Raw genomic sequence first — 22,628 nt, 5'->3', positions numbered from 1 at the left:
TAGTTTATATACACTATATATAACTGCAATGAACCAGCTTTTGGGGGTGGGGGCAGCTTGTGAAAGGTTGAGAACCCCTGGTCTATTAGGCTAGTTTAAATACTATTTTAAGATGTCAATATGCATTTTCCCTCCTTCTTCTGGTTTAAAGACAAAGCTCTGGAAGTTGACAAAATCAAATAAACCCAACCTGGTTATGGCGATGTTAAATGATTTGACAATGCTTGATATAAACCGTAAAGTTTACTTTAGTTTGTGATCAACTCTGGAGAAATGCAGCTTAAAGTGTGACGTGCAGCAAACAGCCAATCACAAGACACACAAGTGCAGCAAACAGCCAATCTCAAGACACATGAGAGTCAGTTTGACTCATTTCTCCAGAATCAGTGATTTCACTGAATTCACTTCTTTGTTCCAGATTATAGATATATCATAATATAAAAAAATAATAATAATAATGAATCTAAATACATTTATGAATCTAATAATAATAATGAATCTAAATACATTTATTTGAAGTAATATGGGAGTTTTCACATTGCATCTTTAAAGGCAACAAGTTGTCTACAGAGACTGTAATTGTCTTCAGAAAGAAAACTAGTTTCTTTTCTCAAATTAGTCCATCAAAATAAATGTGTAGTGTTTTGAAATCAAAGTCTTCATTTGTTACCCACAACACATCAAGAGTTGATCAAGTTAAAATCTCATAATCTGACACAAATCTGATCTGTCGTAACTGGCAAACGGCATTGTCTGAACAGGGCTTCAGGGAGTCTGTATCGGTCGCTCACTGTCATTGCCTTACAGCGAGTTCACACCACAGGAGTTTATCCACTAACAAGTTTTGTGAAATTGCAGACAAAAGCACAAAATTGGATGTAAATCTTTGTTTGTTCAGGCGAGTGACAATCAAACAAAGTGAGATATCAAAAACACAATCTGAGGGTGTAGGACAGTGTTCCCTGCATCTCCTCAAATATTTTCTCCTCCCTAATCTTTCTAATTCTCTTTTCAGAGCCGATCATTTGTTTGGTAAATTAATAAACTGTTTGCAAATGTGCACTGTGCACAAATATGGTTATTGGTTCATAATAAGTTGAAGCACATTGTTATATTTTGCTGTATTTGGCTTAACCGTTCTTGTGTGGCTTGCCAATGTATAGATGACTCTAACAGATGAAATAAGGAAGCTGACCAAAGTTCTTACAGGGAGAAGACTTTATTGAAGACAACTAATAGTGTAGGTCCTCATCAGTGATGTTAACTCATCCGTCTTCAAGTACCTTAAACCAAAGTACAGTCTGTGAGACACTACTTTATAACAAACGGCATAACTGCGTAACCAGGGCCGGCACGGAGAGAGAGGGCAGCGTCCGCGACACCTGCCTTACCACCCGCGTCCTCAGTTATGTCTGCAACACCTCCCTCACCACCCGCGTCCTCAGTTATATCCGCGCATAGGGCGGCAGAAAAGAGGTACACGATACCTTGCTTCATTTTCATAACCGGTCACTTTCGTTTTCACATTGGGGTTTAGGGCGGCGTGACTGTCTTCTGACTAGAGCGGCAGTTCAGCTTGATCCGGCCCTGCATGTAAGCAATAACTGAGGTAAAAAAACTCTGGTTATTTATAGTGAGTTAGGAATCGTCTGATTGGTAAATCATGTTTTAGCTAATGCTGGACCAGCTGTGGACAATCATAAGCATGTGATCCTCTCAAAAGTAGTTTATAAATAAACTTCACTTGAATGAACAGCCAAGCTACATGAAAAAGCTGCCGTTTTGAATATACCCGTGTTTGTGTGGACAAGGCCTCATTTTTCAGGACTCTGCTCTGCATTGTGAAGCTTCAAGTGAGCGCTGAGGCTTCTTTTATGGGTAAAGCCCTTTCCACACTCATTGCATCTAAAATGATCCTCTCTTGAGTGAGTCTTCATGTGTCGCCTAATGTAGTCTTTGCGTTTGAGTTTAATTCCACAATGATCACATGTGAACACTATGGTTCCAGTGTGACCATTCATGTGGTTCATGAGGCTAGATTTGGTTGAGAAGCTCTTTCCACACTGAGCACATGCAAACGGGTTCTCTCCGGTGCGAGTTCTTATGTGGTGTTTGAGTGAGCTTTTATATGTGAAACTTTTACCACACTCTGTGCATGTGTAAGGTTTCTCTCCAGTGTGAATCCTCATGTGGATGTCAAGGTTTTGTTTTTTAACAAAACTTTTTCCACACTGTGTGCAAGTAAATCTTTTCTCTCCAGTGTGTGTTCTCATGTGGACTTCAAGATTGCCATTTTGCTTAAAACTCTTTCCACACTGAGGGCAATAGTAAGGCCTCTCCTCAGTGTGAATTCTCATGTGCATTATCAAGTTTCCTGAATGATAGAAGCTTTTTCCACACTGTTGGCATGTGTACGGCCTCTCTCCAGTGTGAATTCTCATGTGGGTTTTAAAGTTTTCTTTTTTACAAAAACTCTTTCCACACTGTTCACAGGTGTAAGGCTTCTCCCCAGTGTGAATTCTCATGTGCACCGTTAAGTTTCCTATAGTATAGAAGCTTTTTCCACACTGTTTGCAGGTGCAAGGTTTCTCCCCTGTGTGAACTCTCATGTGAACATCAAGCTTTGGCTTTTGACTAAAAGTCTTTCTACGCTGTTTACTGCTGAAATTACACTTAGATTTGGATTTCCGAGGTCTTCCACGTGATGAAGTCTTTTTAGTCAGTGTGGGTTTTTCATCAGCCATTATGTCTTGATGTTTCTCTTCCATTTCATTGCATTGATGTGTCTCTTCTTTCAGCACCATCAGGTCTTAAAAAACAACAAAAAAGTGAACTTTAGTATGAAGCCACAAAGCGATAAGCATGAAATGGATGTTTCACCCACAAATAAAAATAACCAATTAACATTTACTCTCCGTCATGTGGTTTTAAACATTTCCTTTCTTTTGAAACACAAAGGAAGCTTGCATATTTTTTTTTACAATATCTTGTGCTCAAAAGAACCAAGGGATAACTTATTAATGGAGAGTAATGGAGAGTTTTTTTTTTTTTTTTTAACAAGATGTAAAATAAGTCTTTGGTGTTCCCAGAATGTGTCTGAGGTTTCGGCTCAAAATCAGATCATATACCTTGCAGAATATTTCATTTTGGGGGTCAGAGAAAAACCAAGCTGTTTTTGTGCCTGTGGCTTTAAATGCAAATGATCAAATGCACTCGCTTTAGATTACTCAGGTTGTGTTCCCTTATATGTATCTTCCACTGGATTTAAACATTTGTAACTTGCTTAGAAGACCCGATTGAGACAAATCCTGCATGTTTATAGCTAGTACGCATAATTCAGCTTATATTAGTGAGTTTGCATTATTGTAAATAACTTATGCAAATGTTTCCCAGTACTGGTTTGCAGCTGGACGGTATCCGCTGTTGAAAACATATGCTTGATAAGTTGGGGGTTCATTCCACTGTGGCGACCCCTGATAAATAAAGGGACTAAGCCGAAGGAAAATGAATGAATGAACTTGTGCAAAAGCTTAATGCCACGTTTGCTGTAAACTGTGATGAGGAGATGACATCCCAGGTGAAAAAAATATATAATTAAATGCAATTAAAATAGACTTAAATACCCGCAAATACATTTTTAGTACATTGTTGTTTTTTGTGTTAAATAAAAGTTTGATGGTTTTACACTGTAAATATACTAAATAAGTATGTTTATACTTTAGTAGGACTTTAGTACACTTGACAAAAGTATACCAAATACCAGTAATACTTAAATACATTTTTAGTGTACTACAATAAAGTACACTACAGAAAAAAACACCCAAAAGAGTTTTATTAGTGTGTTTTTTTCAAAAGTGTGCTTTAAATGCTTTAAACATTAGTTGATTTTTAGTACACTGTTTAAGTTTAAAATAAGTTAATATATAAAACATCTATTAGTAATGTATTATAGTAGAAGTACATTTTCCCAAAAGTTGTACTTAAGTACACTTAATGTGAATGCAATTATCACTAACACTTAAATTGATTTTGAGTGTGGTAATCTTACCAAAACATTATTGTCTTGAAGTATGTGTGTGTTGTGGGTCAAGGAATGATCAGGAAAGCCAAGAATGGGCATGCAGAAGGGATGCTATGTTTGTGTATATCCAGTGTAGTCAATAATATGATAATCTAAGGATACATATGTTTTACATTGCATATTCTAAAATTGTTCTGGACTGTTTATCCTTCTACTTAATTATCTTTTGTCTAACCAATTACGTGAGGATGTCTAAACAATCTAATGACATAGGTTTGTTGACTCTGTTAGCATAAATATCACTGTATCCTGAATGTAAGGAAGGTCGACCTGTGGAGCTCATGGAGAGTGCTGAAGCTGATTTCTTGCAGTCAAAACTACAAAAAAAGTAATTAAATTTCCTTCTATTTTATTTAATTCCTGACTCTTTTTTTTATTCATCGCAACTGGTCTTTCACTGTTCTTAAAATGTACTTAATACTAATTTTTAGTACATTAAATACAAAATTAGTTTGGGAAAATCGAGCACTTTTAATACAGTATTTAGCACACTTTTTTTTTTACAATTTGTATATTCTTTTAATATATTACTATTATACTTTAAATTAGTCATAAATATATTTAAATGTTTAAAAGTAGGGTTCAAGTGTATTTCTAGTTGTAACTAAATATATATTTTTTAAAATACAGATATAGTATGTTAAAAGCACATTTTAGATCAATTTCAGGGTGTCTCAAAATAGCACAGTTGAGTGCACTTAGATGGTATTAAGTTTATCTTAACATATACTTAATAATATATTTTAGTACATCAGGTACAAAATTAGTGTGTAAAAATAGAGCAATTTTAGAACATTATTTAAAAGATGTACTTTGTGTACTTAAATTGTATTTTAGCACACTTTTTCACATTTTGTATATTGTTTTAATATATTACTATTATACTTTAAGCTATTCTCAAAAATATTTATAAATGTTTAAAATTAGGGTTCAAGCAAATTTCTAGTTGTAACTAAACATATTTTTTAAAAGCACATTTTAGTTCAATTTCCAGGTGTCTCAATAGCACAGTTGAGTGCACTTAGATGGTATTAAGTTTATCTTAACATATACTTAATACTATCTTTTAGTACATTAAGTACAAAATTAGTTTGCGAAAATAGAGCACTTTTAGCACATTACTGAAAAAAGTGTACTAAGTATACTTGAAGTGCATTTTAGTGCACTTTTTTCTTTTTTTTTTACCTGGGCAAGCAAAGAGATCTGCATGCTGTAGGCTATTACATAAATGCGAACTCAACTTTTAATACTGCAGTCACAACATTTGTCATTGAAATAACGCCACAGGTAGTTGGTAGATCTGTGTAAAAAAGGCCTGCCGCTACAGCTGGAAAAAATCCTTAAGGTAACACTGATATAACTTATGCAAATGCTTCTCAGTACTGGGTTGTAGCTGGAAGGACATCCGCTGTTTAAAACATATGCTAAAAAAGATAGTGGTTCATTCCACTGTGGTAACCCTTGATGAATAAAGGGACTAATGCTGAGTTCAGACTGCATGATTTTCAAAATATTCGTGTTACGGATGTTTTTCACACTGCATGACTATCTGGGTTAGTGTTTTGTTACTGCTTTGTTTACACTGCAAGATGGATTGGCGACAGGGAGTTTTACACTGCATGACTTTACAAAAGGACAATCACAGACAACTTTGTCCAAACTATGTCTCACAGCCAAAAATACATATATCTTTTGTTATTAACTACATAAAGAGAAAGAAGCCTTTAATGGGGTAGAAAATGTATATATTTGCTCCTCTGGCATGGTTTCCACTACATTAATTCTTCCATGGCGGGGCACCATGACAAAATTCATCCCGCCACGGCTACATTACAGCTTCTCATTCAAAACATTTAATTTTTTTAATAGCCAGTAATAACGTATTAAACGTCAAAATGTATTAAAAGGTTGAGTGAATAATAACAGCGTGAACTTCTCTGTAATCGTAGTAGTGCTGTGTATTATTTGTTTACCCCGTTAAGAATAAGTGCTGACAGACTGACTGGCTGACTGACAGATGCGTGAGGCCAGCAAACACGATCTATAGCCGTTTCACTTTACTTCAGGACGCATTAATATCGTTCTGTAGGTCAATTAGAGACATTCATAAATGTACAAAAAAAGAGATCCGCATGCTGTAGGCTATTACATAAATGTGATCTCGACTTCTAATACTGGGGTCACGACATTTGTCATTGAAATAACACCACACGTAGTTGGTAGATCTGTCTAAAAAAGGCCTGCCGCTACAGCTGGAAAAAATTCTAGAGGAAACACTGCCTGGGTTTTGAAGGGAACTAGCATACATAGATGACATACTTTGCAACTTGGTTTCATTCACTTGTATATTTGTCTTTGTTTTCTTGCCTTTGTGCATGTCCTGAGGCTTAGCTGAAGACCTACATGATGACATTTTACATACCTGACAAGATGCAGAAATGCCATTAAAAAAGGTGACCTGCTGTTTGTCTAATCAGGGACAGTGACAACATAAATATACAAATAATAATGTTAACCCAGTGGTTGGGAATGTGTAATGTCTGTTAATGAACATCTAGGATTATTTGTTAGCCCCTGGTATAGCATGAGCAGTGTGGAACGTGCTTACTGATAACCAAGGATTTTGTTATTCAGAGTTAGAATGACCAAGAATACTCAGCATCAGTTCTCAGCATAAACAGAGCACAAAGACAAACAGCGACATACAAAAATTGTCAATCATGTCATAGCAGTGACCTGATTTCATATGCTAATGTTTTAGAACTTCCAATTCAAGTGCCTCTTGGAGAAATGACCAGGAATAATAAATGGCAGAAAACGGTCACACTACTTGCTCTGCAAACAACACTGTAAAAAATTGCTGTTAAAAAACGGTCAGATTCTACGGTAAAATAATGTTTTTTCACTAAAACAGTAATATTCTGTTAAAAACAGTGCTTTCTGGGTAACATTTTTTGTTTTCGAGAAAGTAACCAACTGCAGAAAACTGTGAGCTAACAGAGTTCAGATTCGATGTTTTGAAGTCTGTGTTTGAAATCACGCTTTGTGTCCTTGTTCACTATTTCATACACTAGTTAACTAATATAGTTCACCTGACAGTTTTAATGAACACTAATGAGTGAATTCAGACACTGATGAACACCTGCTGTTAATAATCACAATTACTGAAGAAAATAAACAAGAAACACAAACAGTGACTTGAGTTACAACATTAAATAAAATCAAATCAAATAAAACAGCTTCAGTCTCAGCAGAGGATCATTAAACAACTCCACAAACAACAGCAGACACACACTTATTACTGACTGATTTGACTTCCAAACTATTCTCATTGAGATGCAACAGAAATTAAGGTGTTTTTTGTGTCACCGTAATGGAGTGAGGGGCTGGTTTAGTTGGGCTCTTCACCCTTGAACTTATTAATTCAGACTCTCCAATTACTATAATAAAGAGTTAACAAAATGCTTGTATTATAACAATCAAGTTGGAAAGTCAATAAATAGAGAAATCTATTTGTCTGAAATTAGTTCTGATAAATGTTTTGATATAAATCTGGAAGAAGGGCCTCATGCAATAGATTTTATGCTTAGTTGCTGGTATTAATTTAATTAATGAGAAGTGGAAACAGTAAAGATACCTCCGTAATTACTTAACAGTTAAGAAATAACATACAAAAACAGTTCAGATATAACAAATACACACTCAGACCTCATGAATCTGACCTTGTATCTCAACAATGGTAACATCTCAAATGTTTCATGCTGCAATGCTTGCTGGGAGTGGCACGGTACAAATATCCCAGCATGCATTGCGGTATAAATAAATGTTGTATAATGGTCTAACAGTTTTCTTTTTTTGTGTTTGATTCTGCTGTTGTTTATATTTAGACTTTCAGTTGCCTGTTTGTGAGTTAAACTGTTAATTTTGTTAGTTGTCACCATTATTGAGGTTCATATGCTGATTATTGATGTCTCTTTGAGTGCAATTTGCACCATAGAGCAGTGTTTTGTCCAAGATATTCTTAAAAACTTCCAGAAATCATTGCCATATATAGACATATAATGTAAAACAATAGATTTAACATTGAATAGGAGCAGTAAATTTTATTATACGAAATGAGAACAGACTCTGCCATTTAACAGCAACATGAACATCACCAGATCTTATTTAGGTTTTTGGCTGGCTTGCCTCAACAAAGGAACTTTTTAAACAAAGTTCTTAACAATTGCAGCAGCCAAGATATATAAATGTTCAAAATGACAGGGCTAAGAGCACAACTAAAGCAAACTCTGTTCTCCATGATGGTGACGTAAAACTTTAACTTTTTCTCAAGAATAACTTTAGTAGATGTTATACAAAAATACATGTATTAAGTAATAAGTGTAGCTGGTGATGATGTTTGTAGAGTTCTTTAATCATCCGCTGATCATTTAAATGATTTAATCATTTGTTGTTCTTCAGGTTATTTCATTATAAAGCTGTGACTAAAGTTTTGTATGTTCTGTTCTTGTTTTTTCCCTTCAGTATTTCTTCATTTGTTCATTGTTAATCCTCAATTATCATTTAATTAGTCAGTTAATTAATGAATTTACTTCAGCTTTGCTCCATGTTTCTTAAACACTCAGTAGTGTGGACACTTCAACTAAAACTGAAGTGTATGCTCTGGGGTTTAAAGGGTTAAAGGTGTGAGAGGTAAAAACACAGTGTAAAAATGTATTTTAACAGGAATATACTGTTAATTTACACTACAGAAATAGACTGTAAAAAAACAGTAGATTGCTGGCAACCACAGCTGCCAGTAGATTACTGTTAAATCAAGGAAAAAACAGTATTTTACTGTAAAACCTGAAGCTAATTTCTTCTGTCTGTCACCGTTGTGGAGGAGAGTAGAGCCAGTGTATGAGTTAAAGATGAACAATGAACTGCTGATGTTATTCTGTATGTTTCTTTATTTAAAGATAGCGGCTGTTTAGTTGCTGATGCAGTCAGAATCTCTCTGGTGATTCCAGATTTACATGTATGTGTGCTGTTGTGAAAAATAAGACATTAGAGTTAAACCAAACTTTTCTAATTAACTAAAATAAATTATCATTATAAGTATGCTTCTAAGCATATATAGCACATTACTTCATAAACTCATTCAGCAGTTGACCAAGTTGAGGCAGTTGCTTTCAGTGAGCAAAATGAGTTCACTTGAGTATTGTGTAAATCAATGTAGTCCATGTATTTTTACAGCAACATACTGTAAAATAACAGTACATTGCTGGCAACTGCAGCTGCCAGTATTTTACTGTTTTTTAACGGGACAATTTTTAACAGTGAAGTGTGTTCATGACTATACATACAAACAAAAATAATAAAAATAGAAATTTTGACTTTGCAACATTAAGCAGCATTAGGCAAGGGCCAGTATAAGATTCTAATTCTAATAACCTTGAATAAAAATATCACAGTTTCATGGTACTGTGATTACTGCTCTAAAATGAATATTTTTTTATATGTCTGGGTAAAAAAACAAACACATTTTCCCTTTGAACACAATATATTTTCTTTTGAGAAACTTTGAAAGTATTTTGGAGCAGTAAACATGTCAGGCTGAATAATTCTAAAGAATCATTGACTTCTGCTGTCTTCATTAGTTTCAGAAACACAGATTTCTTTATGATTTAAAATGGCATCTTTTGATATCTTTTCTGCTGGAGATACTGTTGTCCTGAAAAACTTAAAACATAAAAACCTTACATATACAGTAGTAATGATATAGCAGAATATTTTGTCAGCTTTATACCTTGAAAATTGTTATCGTCCCATGCCTTAGCAGCATAACACTGTTTTTAGGATCTAAAAATTAATTCTTTAAATAAAGTCTCAAGCAAAAAGATTCCAATGTCTGCTGGTAAACAAAGAATATGGTCAAAATTCTAATAAACTTTACACTCAAATGTTTGCATATCATAAGCATGCTGTAATCCATTTCTTAAACAGCAAAAGTCATTTTTAGACTAGTTTGTTGGCCAGTTTTAGTCAGTGCAATGCTAAACATTATTGTTCTACTATAATTTGTTTATTTTGCCTCATGTTGTCCCACAACATCATTAAAATAGTTTAGAATACTGTAAAATGTTTTATAATAATTAATTATTTTAGTGTCCATTTCATTCAGCATGTTTAAAATTGTGGGCATCCACGTTTGTGACATGCTTTAAACCAGGATTTCTGCAGGTTTCACCAAGTTAAATTTAGGACTTTTTAAGACCATTATGAATGAAAATTTATACTCATAAAGGGCTAAAAGCTAAGGAATTTTTCAAATGGCCCAGATGAAAATGGTTTTTATTTGCCCTTAAAAATATTATGATTTTAATACATTTAATAATACAATAATAAATGAATAATATAAAATTACAATATTTTAGATATTTCTTAGCAAAAGATTTTAAATATTGTGTAAAAACAAGCCTTTACTTATATCCATACACTTTTTCCCAACATAAACTTTGAAAAAATACAAAAAAAATTAACAAATGTTTTAAAAGTTTTTAAAACTATAATAAACTAAATCTATGCACAACAATCTGTCCAGGTAGATGTCCTCAGCAGTAAATACATAGATCACATTTAAACAAATGTTATTGTAAAAGAAATAATTAAACTATTATGATAAATAGAGTTAAAACGTCCTTTTTTAATTAAAAAGTTGAAAGTTTTATTGAGATGGATTGTTGGTGATTGTATGGGTTTTGGCCAGATTGGGTAGTAAATCATGAACAAAGCAAAATGAAGACTTGTTTTAAAAAGATTTAAGACCTACAACACAATATTTCAGAAAAATTTAAGACTTTTTAAGGCCTAAAATTTAGATTTTGGAATTTAGGACATTTTATGATTCGCGGAAACCCTGTTTAAATACAATAGCTAAGGATGGCTGACGTGAAACTGACGTTTCGACACAGTGTCGAGATCCCGAAGCGCAAGTGTTTCGAAACACTGCACCGAAGCATGAGCCGAAACACCCAGGTCACGTGACTTAAGTGTTTCGAAACACTTGGTCACGTGACTAAAGCGATTCAAAGCATTGATCATCTCAGAGGCGTTTCAAGACCCGGAGAATCTCCATTTGACTGGCATGATCAATGACGTAACTGTGTCTTGTATGGTTTAGTGGACCGTGCGTGTGCACAACTGATCTAAGATACAATTTTGTTTTGGGTTCGAATCCCGACTAGTCCAAATTCTCCAAAATCATGATTTTATATATTTTAATCATGTGACTGTTTTATGGTGTAGTCTAGATAGGATACAGCTGCGGATACGCCATCAATTTAGCATCATTTTTGTAACACTGTAAAACAATAATTCATATTTTTACAGTACTGTGATGGGTTTAGGTTTTGGATAGACGTTAATAAAATACAATGGAAAATTTAATTAATAATATAAATAATTATTGTTAACTTCTGGCCACAACTGTATCTGATCTAGCAACAAACCTGTTTTATGAACAAAACAATACAAATTTATTTACAAGGTGTTTATTCGTATGTCAGAGCAATGTTGAAACAAAACGATACAATAACAAAGCATTACCAACTGGTATTAAAGCATTTCAAAATTATTGTTTCAGTATGGATTCGATCCCATTATTCCCGCTTGGAAGTCACAGACTCTAACCGCTCGTCAAAACCACTTGTAGATTCATGGCTACAAAGTGGGGTTTCATACCCTAATTTGCTCAACTGTTCTTTGCTGAAGCTGTTTCAGTGAAATACAATTAAAATGACCACTAGGTGTCGCCGTAGAGTGGTGTTTCGAAACGTTTCGAAGCTTCGACACATTTGCTTCGATAGTTTCAGTGTTTCACGAAGCCTCGCTTTGCCCACCACTAACAATAGCCCTGGTAATTAGTTATTATAATAATGTGGTTCTAACTCAGATACTATAAGTAACAACCAGTAACAACTATTAGAAACAAGTTTAAACCCATAAAGAATTTGGTAAAAAAAAAAAAAAAAAGGAATTTACAATAATACATAAAATAATGACAAAAGACACGAGAACAAGTAACAAGAAAGAAACTTATTCCTGTCTTTCAATGAGTGCTTATGTGCATTTAGGAGAACTAGGCAGCACACTCAGGGCTGCAAGATGGATTTAATTTAGTATTCTTATTATTAAAATATATCTGAATGGATCAAATGACTGAGTTGATGTTTGAGAATAAAAACGAACCTGTTTGTTCCTGCAGATCTTCCTGTTTGACTGTGAATGTTTCTTCAATCTTCAAATCTTCACTCTCCTCTTTAATAAACGCCATCTTTATAACAGTGTGGAGATCAGTCGCTTCAGCAGGAGTTTTCTCTGTGTTTGGACACTTTATCCTGTTTAAAATAAAAAAAAAAACATTAAAAATGTCCTGTTTAAAATAAATAAAACATTGAACAGAAACAAGATAACTTCTCTTTAAAAGTGTCTTCATATGAGTAATCAACAAAAAGAAATCGGGTAAAACGTTTCTTTAAAACACTTATTACACACTTTATCCAAACAATAGCTCTCAAATAATGAGAGATTATAGATTATAGAAATAGTATGTTGTATAAAAAGGTAAAATAATATTTCCAACAGCAGGAACATAATTTAATATCGTTTAAAAAAAAGCTAAAACTTCAGAACTTTAACTTTAAATCGGTTTATATCTGTAAACGTTTTAAAACAAACCTTACTCCAGTTGAACCATAGCGCTGATGCGGCGCCGCCTGATGACGTCACAGGCTACGCCAAAATAAAAGTCTTTTTTTTTGTTTAGCTTTTTTGCCACTTACTGTTGCAGTCATGACTTATTGATACATTTCGCCCTTCTTTTTCTCTTTACACTATATCTGCTCTCTCTCTCTGTCTCTCTCTCTCTTTCTCACACACAAACCTTCCCAGATAGCAAACCAATGTTGATTCAACGTCGAATAAGGGGTTCGGGGGAGAAGAGACTTTCCTGAGGTACATTTAAAGTGCTTTTAAAACGTATAAAATGGCAAGAAATATAATAATAATAAATAATAATAATAATCTCACAATTATTAAGAGAGGAAATAGCTATGAAAGGAAAATAGTTTATTGTAGCCACAACTGTTTGTTTTGTGTCTACACAAATCCATTTTGTCAAATAATACACAAACACACATTAGTAGTCATAATAACTTAAAATATTGTAATTATTATACGTGTATAAAATAGACATATACGTTATTGGTTGTAATGTATAATCTAATTTCAATTTTGCATTTTATTTAAAATGTTTAACAAATGTTTATATTAATTTACTGATTCAACTTACTCTAACATTGCAGAAAACACATTATTTTTACCAATCACACTAACAATAACACTAACCTGCTTCTTTTTAAAGGATAAAAATTGAGTAAAAAGTGTACTTAAAAAAGAGGCACCAGTTCCAGCTGCCACAAAAAGGCAATAGACACAGATTAAAATAGCTTTCGTCAAAAAGACAGAGAATCAGGGATAACAGCAACAAACATTTTAAAAGAAGAAGGGATAGACCTTGTTGAACTCATGAAATGCACAGACATACGTTCAACATGTGTCTACATCAAGGATCAGTCTTGCAGTTGTTCATTCATTCATTTTCTTGTCTGTTTAGTCCCTTTATTAATCCGGGGCCGCCGCAGCGGAATGAACCGCCAACTTATCCAGCAAGTTTTTTACGCAGCGGATGCCCTTCCAGCCGCAACCCATATCTGGGAAACATCCACACACACATTCACACACACTCATACACTACGGACAAATTAGTCTACCCAATTCACCTGTAATGCTTGTCTTTGAACTGTTGGGGAAACCGGAGCACCCGGAGGAAACCCACGCGAAGGCATGGAGAACATTACACAGAAACACACAAACTCCACACAGAAACGCCAACTGAGCCGAGGTTCGAAAAAGCAAACCTATTATTCCTATTATTTCTTGCTGTGAGGCGACAGCACTATCTACTGCGCCACCGCCTCACCTCTTGCAGTATTTTTATTTTTTTTTGCATCCAACGAAACAGATGGTAGTTGAATTAAAATAGATTGCTGGATTGACATTTTAATAAATTATATAAAAAAGTATAGAAATGAAAGGTAAAATGCAAATGCATAATTTAAATGGTTTATAGTAATGGTTGATTTCTATAATTGTTTATAATCTATTCGTAAACTTTTATGTATTTCTGTATTTATTAAGTTTTTGTTTGTTTGTTGTATTGTTTATCTGTTAGAACTCATACTGTATTGCTAACAGCAAGTGACAGAATTTCTTTCTTTCATTCCAATTACAGCAAATAACTCCTGCAGGAATTATAAAATCCTGCAGGATTTGTCACTTGCTTGGATCCATTGTGAAACCTGTAAGAAATTCCTGCACATATCGTCAATGTGTCCTACAGGATTTTATAATTCCTGCAGTACTGCAGCTATCCTGCAGGGGGAAAAATAGATCCTTCAGGATTCCTGTAAAAAGTACTGCATGATTCTAAAACCTGTAGGAATTGCCTGCACATATTGTCATTTTGTCCTGCAGGATTTCATAATTCCTACAGGATACCAGCAGGTTCCTGCGGAAAAAAATGAAGAAAACATAAGGAAAGAATAAACTCAATGAATGTATCTTCACATTATGCAGGAACTGAAATACCTTAGGTAATTTAAGAAGGCAGTGAAAGCAGTCATTTCATTTTCAGGGAAATCCACATTGAAGGATGTTAATCTCTCCAATACAGCAGGTGGCGGTGTGGAGTTTTACTCTGCACTCTGACTCAACGCACAGCCAGAAGAAGAAGAGGTGCATATCGTCAACACTTTCTTCTCCACATCCAGTGTTAATACTGCTTTAGGTAAAGTCACGCATGTAACCGTCTGCATGTCATTTGATTGAATGTAAATCCCGCATGTCCTTTTGGCCCCCGCATGTCCCTATCTGCTCTGTTTGTGTTTGTGACGGATGTTTTTACTGAACTCATGTGACCGTAGACTGTACAGTATAGGGTGTGACCATTGAAATCTGTGATCAGGAGTCATAGTTCAGTAAATCAAAGTTCTCCAATATATTTCATATGTTTTTCAATATAAACATGTTTGCTAAATCCAGCATTTAAACATGCTTTACAGCACTGCTCGACGTAGCTTGGTCTTGCTGGTAGACCAGCTTCGGCTTGCTGGTCAGGCTAGTCTACCAGCTTGGTCTTGCTGGTCATGCTGGTCTACCAGCTTGGTCTTGCTGGTTATGCTGGTAGACCAGCTTCGGCTTGCTGGTCATGCTTGTCTACCAGCTTAGTATTGCTGGTGATGCTGGTCTATGTTTGGTGGACCAGCAAGACAAAACTATTGACCAACAACGCCCTGTAAGTTTACACAATGCATTGACTGTAGGTCCACAGCTCTGATGTGGTATGAATTACATGTTTTAAATGACAGCTAGACATGCTACAATAAGTTTTTATTGTAAAATATACATTATAACCCAGTACACAGTGAAATAATATGTTTTGAATGGCTTGTCTATTGGCGGCGTATATAGCCGTTAAATTTAAATAGGCTAAACATATTTTCATTAATATTAAAACACATTAATACAAACTACCCACACTTAGATTTTTTTCGTTACCATATTTTTATCAACTGAAAAATGCAATAAATTGTTTATTTTGGTTTTCATTTTATTAGAATTAATATAATTAATAGGCTACACAACTCCTCCATAACATTGGCTCCAATTGCATTTTTACAGATATCCTACAAATAGACTTTTTTTTTTTTTGGCTCAAAGACATTATGCCTGTTAATTTCAGTGCTGTATTTTGACATTTCGCAAAGGCTTCAGCTATTCTACCTGTCAGCTGCACCTGCCTAAGTTTTGGGACTTGACTTGTCTGGGGTCTCGATGTATGAGAGAGAGAGAGAGAGAGAAAGAGAAAGAGAGAGAGATAAGATCAGACCTCAGATTCGATGTGTGGCCGCACGTCTCAGTTACTTTATTGCAATGTTTAATATTGGCTCATCTAAATGAACTTCATTAGATTAAAAGCCGAAACATTGCCAGACAGACAAAGCAACTTTCGGTTTTTGAGGAGAGCGGTCTCAGTAATAAAAGATGCGCGCTCACACAGGATGCACTCTTGTCAGCCTATTCACAATTGATTTTTTTAACATTAATTGCAAAATCAAGTGCAAAAAAGAACAGCTGAACTTCGGAAAAAGTGCTCACTGCGGTTGTTGTTTCTCTGCAGTTGGCTTCTTAATGGCGCGGCATTGCTAAATCACTCGTTTTAATGAAAAAAATAAGATACTTATTATTAAACACTGTGAGATGATGGTAGCGTGATTTTTACAATGAGAGTATGCGCTGCGTATTTATGGCCATTGATCTATCCGTGACCCACCCATAGTTAAACATAAAGGTAGGTTGAAGATGCGTGTATAAATTTGTTATGTTTCCTCTAGATGCTGCCACCTTTGTCAGGCAAAGTTTGCAGACTTCCTCATTGACGTCTTCAGGTTCTCTTTTTGCATTTGGTGTAAACCCAAAATATTGCCAAACAGGTGCTTTTGCAATGCGTTTTGACACTAAATTGTCCGCCATCTTCTTTCTGTGAATTCGACTCCTCTTTTCTCCTCATGTGATAAATGAAATATGACGCATTGTAGCTATGTTCAGATTTTAATTATATTGCTCTCATCTTAAGTCAATTATTTATCATTTTATTTTCCATTTAATTCAAATAAATGTTTCATTAAAAAAAAAAAAAAAAGAAAACTTAAAAAAGAAAAAAAAGGTGTGGACTGTGTCACGGTGGAAAAGTCATGTCACCAGTGTTGCGTCTTAAAACCGGTCTTACCATCAACACCGTTTATCGTGGCAAGCCTAACACACGCTCTTTTCAACATTAATCTAAGCTCCAGTCCCTTTACAATACCTCTTTAAAATCCCCACTGCCTTTGTTACACTTTGGATGTCTTCAACCAACAAAGTTGTGTCATCTGCATACTGGTAAATTGGCTCAAGTTCGGTTCTTTCTTCTATTTGTATTCCTTTTACTCCATTGATTGCTTTTATTGCTAGTCCCAATGGTTCAGCTACTAATGTGTACAGTAGTGCAGATAGTGAACATCCTTGTCTTATAGACCTTGTTGGCTGAAAACATTCCAATAAAAAAACATTGCACTTAATACGTCAAAATATTATAATAAAAAATGTTGATCCATTTCCTAAAATTCTCCCCAAATCCAAAGTTTTTAATCACTTCAAACAAATAGTCATGTTCCACTCTATAAGCTTTCTCTAAATCCAAACTAATTAAATATCCATTCATATTTTTCTCCTTCATATACAATATTGTATCTCTTATACTTTGAACTGTGTCTATTATGTCCCTCCCCTCTACTCCATATGCCTGTGTAGTGCTTATAATTTTAGGTAAGATTTTCCTTAGTTTGTTTGCTAAAACCTTTGCTAAAATTTTAAAATCTGTATTTAACATTGTTGAGGGCCTATAATTCCTCAGATCTAAAGGACTTCCTCTTCTTTTGTATATAATTTTAATCATTCCTGTCTTCATTCTTTCACTTAATTCTTCTTTGTTAAAAACCTCATCATATACTTCTTTTAAAACAGGTACTATAATTTCTCTAAAACTCTTATAAAACTCATTGGTTAAACCATCTATGCCTGGACTCCTCTCTGTAGTTACAGTTTTTCTCATTTGCTAAGATACACTCAGTGAAACTGTGATTCACTTGATCTTCATCATCACGTTCTTAGCACAGGAGAAGTCTTCTCTTTCAAATGCCGTAACACTTTTTCATTTGTTTCACACATTTTTCACACCCTTTGTCAAAACAGTCACCACAGATCTCATTGAAAGATCCCAAACTCCATTGGATTCACTGTGTTGAACAAACGGAAAACATCTATTAACAGCTGATAGAAAGTACTTGCATAATTATGAATTTCCAATGCACCTGTGTGAAACTTGTTTGCACAACTCTTCAATAAGTAATCAATCCTCATCCTTCAACAAAAGATGCCACCTCTGTATTGCTATTTGCAAGCATGGATCAAAGAGGCCACAGGCATGGAAGGAGAGTAAGAGGCCATGGCAGAGGGGCCTGAGGAAGAGGAGTTTGTATACATGGTGGAGGATCTGCAGCAGCAAGAGGACAAAATCGAGCTCAAGTTCCAAACAACAGTTCGGGCAACAGTTATTGACTGTGGCATCTATTGTCAGGCTTTTTAGGAATGAGAACAGGAAATTCACTGTGTTACTGTAATGTATACCACTGTTTTTTTTTCTTCAGCTTTACTGCATTGTCCTGTTAGCAGAACAAACTGTCTACAGTAATGCAGATATTTTATCCATCCCATTTATGTGACTAATGCTTTTTGCTTTTACTTTATAGAATCCACACATTACCACACACTGGTGGCAGAGGAAAGATATTTAGTATTGAACAGGAGTCTGCCCTTGTAGATATGGTAGTGGCAAACAATACAATCAGACTGTGTGAAATCCAGGCAGCAGTAATTGCAGATCAGGGAGTATTTAGAAATATAAACAGTGTTAGTTTGGCAACTATAGAACGAGTCCTTAAACGGAACCAGGTGAGAATGAAGCAGCTGTACAGAGTTCCATTTCAAAGAAACTGACATTGTAAAGGAGGCACGATTCCAATATGTGCAGGTAAATTTTTTTTATTGTAATGCCGACTGGAATAATTTGCTTCATGAATTTTGCTCCTTCCTTTATATATATATATATATATATATATATATATATATATATATATATATATATATATATATAATTTTTTTTTTAAGTATCCATTTGAGTTTGTAAAGTAATATTGCATCCTGATTGCTGTATTTTGTCATCCATTTTGTAATGATTGATTGAAGAATAAATTAATTTGACCAAGTTGTGGTGTTTGATGGAAATATTTGCTTATGTAGCATGTTTTTAATGTTTTGTGAGTGTTAGAGCATTTTGCTAACAAAATTAGTCATTTTGGCCATTGAGCTTCAGTTTTATCCTGTGTGTTAACTGTTTTGAAAATGTGATGTCAGAGTGGGCAAATGTGTTTAAACAATCGAGAAAAACTGTAATATGTATTTATTTGTGTTTGTGTGTGCGTGTTCCCATGTATATATATATAACAACATCAGTATTACACAAATTTTACGAGGAGATAGTGAATTATGTGGACATTATGTAAAAATTCAATCACACTAAATATTTTTGTTATTTTCAGAAAAGTAAAACTACACATCATTTCCTGCAAGGGTTGGGTTTAGAGTTTGGATTTGGGGTTAGAGCAATCGATAGTATAGAGTATAAAAACAATTGTAGCCTATGTAATGTCCCCACAATTCACAAAAATGTGTGTGTGTGTGTGTGTGTGAGAGAGAGAAAGATAGACGCCGCGAGTAGGTTATGCGCTGTGGCCCGGAGCTGGCGCGATTGAATCTTCATTATATAAAACCCTCACATTTGTTAACGTTATTACATTCATTTGTGTTGATATGACAGCAAACGCAGGCTATATGTAAACGCAAAGTGTAGCACTGAGTTTAACCTTTGAATAAAAATGCAAACAGCATACATCGCAAGTATTCAAATAAAGGACAAAATAAATAACAATAAACCTGAATTGATTGCACAAGTATTAAATAATAATACAATTGAATACATTTTGTAGTGCACAAGAATTAAGAAATATAAAAATCACAATAAAACTGCACAATAAAACAAACTAATTTAAGTATGGGGAAAATACAGGTGATCGTTAGCATTAATTTTATGTGTCTAAAATAATAATCTCCACGTTGATCTCCTGTAAGGTTATTTGAACTTGCTTTGCAGGACGTCTCTGCATTTTAAGTTTCGGCATGTTATTAAGTAATCTACTGAATTTGCTGTTATAAAACATTATTGAAACCGAATCTTATATAATCTAATAGAGCTGTAAATGTTAGATATTATTTATTTACATCATTTACTGTTGGCGTTTTATTTGAAAACTCAAACTAAACATTAAAATGAAAGTAAATTCCTCGTTGCCAGATAAAATGAAGGCATCGAATAAACCAAATGAAAACGTAGACAAAAAAAAATTAAATAAATAAACAATTCAAGCGAAAATCAATAAACAATATATTAGCGATGTTGCAGCAGATGGACATTGTATTAATACTGCACAGTTTTTTTGCACAAATTGCAGGGTTGGAATGTGTTAATATCCTGTTGATATTTAGTAATCTTCTGTATTTATCTTCTAAACGCACGATTGTTCCCGCCTGGTAAATCGGTGTGTAGGCTATATTTTGGGTTCTGTTGATGGCTAATTAAAAATAAAAAACCTTTTTTAAAATGTACGTGTTGTTTATATGTTATTGTTCATATTTTACAAGTGTTATTTCCACCCCTATGAAGATAACAAATACCAACAACCCTGTTATAAGAGAATATATTATTTGTGCTCATGTTCAAGCTAGTGTATAAAAGATCGTTTATTTCTGCAGTCCAGCATGTATTGCGTTTATTAAAGTTTAACAGCTTACATCACAGCGTTTTTAAACCGCATATTCTGTGTTTTTAAATGTAAGTGCTTCTATTTACATCAGCTAGCCTTTGTTATAGTGCAGTTACCGGCAGTCAAATGACTGTTATAGTGCAGTTACCGGCAGTCAAATGACTGTTATAGTGCAGTTACCGGCAGTCAAATGACTGTTATAGTGCAGTTACCGGCAGTCAAATGAGCAGTTCGGGGGGCGTGGTTGATTTTACATAAAGCGTTTGGTTGGAAGCTCGATTCCGCTCATTTTCGCGGCTCCTCCTCTGGCTCCATCATGCTGTGTTCACACCAGACACGGAACGTGCGGATAAATCGTGCTTAAATGGCCGCGTGAACATTTGAAGTTACTTGCTTAATTCGCGTGTCAAATTCACTTCAGAACAGACACAGATACGTGTGAAGGGCAGGGCTTTTGTCTGCCCCGTGACTCTAGCTTCATATCTAAAGGGCTAACATGGATTTTATGAAGAAAATATCAGTGTTTATGTGCTTAATGAAGGATGATAAACAGCATCAATACGTTTAGTGCTGTGTCTGAGTCCACTACATCCTTTCAGAGGTGCATCTAGCTCTTTAAGCTCATAGACTCCTCCAGAAAATTAACCTGGCTGATGGAGGTTTTCAGCGGTGCTTCTGACTGAGCCCAGCCCAGTTTGATTAACTTCTTGTCGGTGTCTGCTGGGGGATTTCCCCTGGGACACCGACAACAGGTGATACGTTACAATCACGCCCCCACAAGAGCAAGCTCCTGATTGGTTAACGCGGCGCGAATGCCCGCTGAAGTTCAGATTTTCTCGAGTGATTCACGTCAAACGCTTAAAACACTCAATTCGTGCCACGCCATTCGCGCCATGCAATTCTCATCATTCGCGCCGTGACATTCACGCGTATCGTGCCGCAGGATGTGTATTCGCGCGTATGCATTGACTTAACATGTAAATCACTCGCGTTTGACGCGTGTTCCGCGTCTGGTGTGAACGCAGCATCAGACAGTCCTTCTGTGCATGTCCAGGCTCCAATTTCAGCAGTCTTTTGCGACAGTTTGTGCCCGTCAAACAGGCGTTTTGCCCTCAAGGCGTTCAATGGGAAAGGGGCTGTCGCGTCGTCCATATTTTTTACAGTCATTGAATCATGGCCTCCCAATCATCCCCTTCCACCAAATTGGCTCTATCACTGTCTCTCCACTCCACCAATAGCTGGTGTGTGGTGAGCTCACTGGCGCCGTTGTCCTGTGGCTGCCGTCGCATCATCCAAGTGGATGCTGCACACTGGTGGTGTTGTGGAGAGACCCCCCCTCATGATTGTGAAGCGCTTTGGGTGTGTGGCCATACACAATAAATGCGCTATATAAATTTACATTACATTACATATTTAGTAACTAATTCTTTAAGTTGTATATTTAGATTATTCATGTAATTCAGTTTATTTTCCTTGATCCCCACATTATAAGTTTACCTCGCATAACAGCTTTAGCTGCGTCCTATAGGATACTAGGTGACCCCTCTCCATTATCATTGTTTTAAATATTCTAATAGTTCTTTTTTAACATATTCTACACATGTTAAATCATCCAAATGATAAGGGTTAAATCGCCAAAATGTCTTTTTGGCTTTATTGTCCAGGTACACTGTTAAATAAGCTCCTGCTTGGTCTGAGATGTCCTTTGTTCCTATTTTACAGTCTTTTATTTTATGTTGATCAGACCTAAAGTAAAAAGATAAATTCTAGAATGATACATGTGGGCGGTAGAAAAGAAAGTACATTATTTTTTAAGAGGGTAAATGTCTCTCCAAACATCTATTAAGCCTAATTCTTCTGACCATTAATCAGATATTTTATTTGTTTAGTTTTCTGACTAATTTGCTTATTAGAGGACGAGTCCAATTTAGGCTGAAGTTGTACATTCCAGTCTCCCCCACAGATCA

The 22,628-nt window shown here is 35.1% G+C and overlaps 3 protein-coding genes across 3 annotated transcripts in view; 1 reads left to right on the top strand and 2 right to left on the bottom strand.

Annotated features, from left to right (window-relative positions):
* The window catches only part of zgc:173705, a 129,939-nt gene extending 119,971 nt beyond the window's left edge, over positions 1-9,968 (bottom strand). The window contains exon 1 of the mRNA XM_088649653.1: positions 6,912-9,968. The gene's annotated coding sequence lies outside the window, so the exon portion shown is untranslated. The remainder of the gene's footprint in view (positions 1-6,911) is intronic.
* The window catches only part of LOC141381693 (uncharacterized), an 835,171-nt gene that overhangs the window by 123,886 nt on the left and 688,657 nt on the right, over positions 1-22,628 (top strand). The window lies entirely within an intron of this gene.
* The window catches only part of LOC108183846 (uncharacterized), a 92,394-nt gene continuing 70,966 nt past the window's right edge, over positions 1,201-22,628 (bottom strand). The window contains exons 19-22 of the mRNA XM_087248931.2: positions 14,771-14,842; positions 12,800-14,690; positions 12,311-12,459; positions 1,201-2,809 (exon numbers count right to left, since the gene is read on the bottom strand). The gene's annotated coding sequence lies outside the window, so the exon portion shown is untranslated. The remainder of the gene's footprint in view (positions 2,810-12,310; positions 12,460-12,799; positions 14,691-14,770; positions 14,843-22,628) is intronic.

This window comes from Danio rerio, chromosome 4, assembly GCF_052040795.2.
Source record: "Danio rerio strain M-AB ecotype USA chromosome 4, GRCz13ab, whole genome shotgun sequence".
NCBI lineage: Eukaryota > Metazoa > Chordata > Actinopteri > Cypriniformes > Danionidae > Danio > Danio rerio.
Note: the sequence above shows the minus strand (reverse complement) of the source record. Positions and strands in the feature narration are given on the sequence as shown.